Source organism: Nematolebias whitei, chromosome 11 (genome assembly GCF_014905685.2).
Source record: "Nematolebias whitei isolate Nwh7 chromosome 11, NemWhi1, whole genome shotgun sequence".
Taxonomy (NCBI): Eukaryota; Metazoa; Chordata; class Actinopteri; order Cyprinodontiformes; family Rivulidae; genus Nematolebias; species Nematolebias whitei.
In genome coordinates this window covers 5,786,808-5,789,499 of record NC_056508.1, presented here as the reverse complement: position 1 = coordinate 5,789,499, position 2,692 = coordinate 5,786,808, and positions in this window count along the sequence as shown.

Sequence of the window (2,692 nt, the reverse complement as noted above, 5' to 3'; positions counted from 1 at the left end):
AAGATGAATGTCACCTCTTATCTGGACAATGGCTGGGGGGGTGGGGGTGGGGGCTCTGGACTATGCTACGACTTTCCCTTAAAAATTCAATGTTTTTACCGTCCTATATGTAAATGTATAACGTCTGTTTATGTTGCTTTGCTGTGGTAGGTTTTTTTGATGCCTCAAATTGTGCCCTGTCTAGGACACGGTGTGAGAGATCTTTTTTTAATACCGTCTCTCCTCATGTTTTCTTTCCTTTTCTTATCTAAGCAAAATATTATTCTGAATAAGAATAAGAAAGCCACGCTGATTATTTTAGCCGCAGCTTCGTGCACTCCGCCCATCTTCGGACGACTGTATGTACATATTCGCGTTGTATCTCCGTGCAATGCCAATAAAGTTTATTCTGATTCTGATTCTGATATCGCCTGCCAACCCATTGTTGGACAGATTCACACATAAAATTAAAAAAATTCCAAACGGGAATTAAAACCCTGAAAAGTATGATTAATTACATTACCACTGACATGATAATTCAATATCATGTTATCCTCTGGGACTGTGGTGTCGATTGTCATGGTGGCTTTTTCTGTCCCAAACCAATGGTCCTCTATTATTAATACTATTTTCATTACAGGGCTGTGTTATAATTTTTTTGATTGATTCTATTTTTAATCCTTCTAATATAAAAACAAGAGCACAGATTATATATGGTTAATACACCAAAACAAATTAACAAGATAAGTAAAGGAGGGGCTGCATATTGCGCCGCTGATGACATTCCTGTGAATATGTCCCACCAATGGTGAGCCGACGCTTGTTCTATTAGCTTAGCTGCATGTAAAACCTTTCCTTGAGCAATGTAGGTGGACACTGTGAGATCAGACACGTTTGACTTATGCGACTCAATCATTCGTTTCAGCTCCGTAGACCCATTCAATGCGCATTTGAAACGGTCTAGGGAGACTCGCCAGAGTACGTGCAAAGTTTGCCATTGTACCTCTGTTAGTCGAGTGGTGGAACTATAATTAGTTAATTGATAAGTCTGGTTGTTCCAAGTCCACAGATGTACACCATACACACATCCAGAGAAAGGCACCTTAGGTAATTGAGGATGACCCTTAATCGTAGCCATACACAGAGTATGTGGGCCTATCTGCCATAGCATGTCTCTAGCTGGTTCATGAGTTCAATCACACAACACCTCGTCTTTGGTTAAACATGGGTTAACATGACCTGTGTGCAGCATACATACCACTCCTTTATCAGCCGTCCCACATAGTTGCACGTCATAGGTGAGATTTGTCTGTGGCTCAAACCATTCACCCTATATTTTTAAAAACCTATATCCTTGTACAGTTATTACAGGTAAAACATGATACTTGCATATTGTAGTTATTTCACTTACAAGATACTGAACCCAATAATCTTCACACATATATTCAGTACATTCTGTCAATTCAGGTTTTAAGACCACCCAGTGTGTACTTGAAATGTTCTACAGCTTTCTCCACTCATGATGATTTGAGGTGATCACTATCCTCTGGAAGCGTTCTTTCTGCAACTGTGCATGTATGGTTTGCAGGGTACACGTGATTCAGTTCAGCACTTGGGTTATGTTTTGGAGTACTTCTTCGTGTTTGGTTTTCCCATAAATGTTTTGGAAGTCTATGGCGAGACTTATCAAAAAGAATTAGCTACCCCCCCGAATAGAATTGTTCGAGTAGGTTCGGCTTAAGCGTTGTGAGATCAATGTAGATTATGGTACTCAAGGTAGCAATAATATACATTGACTCCGCAAGGATTGCAATTTAATGAATGAACTGCATGTTGGCATGGTCAAAGGCCTCTTAGTCTCTAACTTAACTACACAACAAAATTCATTCTTGCCTGGGGTGTTCGAAAACAATACCAAAAACCAATTAAACGATGTCTCAACATCGACAAGAACAGTGACTAAGCAACCAGTTAAACAACGTTTCAACATCGACAAAAGCAGTGATTAAGCAACTAGGAAACAACGTTTCGGTGCGCCACTCACTCTGAATGTCAGATTTGATCATGTTATCGCATCTGGTAGCATTATCCTAACTGGCGTCACCCCCCTTCGGTCATGGGAGACTGCGAACACGGGTGAGGACGTCGCTCCATGAGCTAAAGTTAGGTTGTCCTTGAGTAGTTTTAACTGTTTGCGCAGCTGAAAGAGGACTTTTAGGTCTGGATTGGAATCCAGTTTGACTTTCGATGGAGTGTATTTGTCTGGGTCAGTCAGATACAGTATCATCGAGTTAATTGCAGGATCATTCAACTTCTGAAGTTGGATGATGTCTGGGTCAGTTGAAATTGACTTTTCATATTTTAAAAGAACTTGGCGAGGTTTGTCTCTTTCTTCATCAGATGTCAGAGTGTCGGCTTGAGCGACCACCTGTTCAATCTGTGATGAGACTGATGAGGGTTCTTGCTCCATGGGGAGCTCCAACGAATCCTTTTCTGAGTCGTCGGACCTGTCTATGGGCAAGGCACCATAGGTTTGAGGTCCTTGGTCGACATCATTGGTTGAGAAAAGAGCGATGGCCTGTGATGGTTTCGTGAAACATACTGGCCCAGCTTCTTGACTCGGTACCAGGTTATCTGGGAGTCCTCCCAGAACTGGGATGCCTAGTTCAAAATCATGAAGGTCAGGTTCTGAGTTTTCAGTTTGCGATGACTC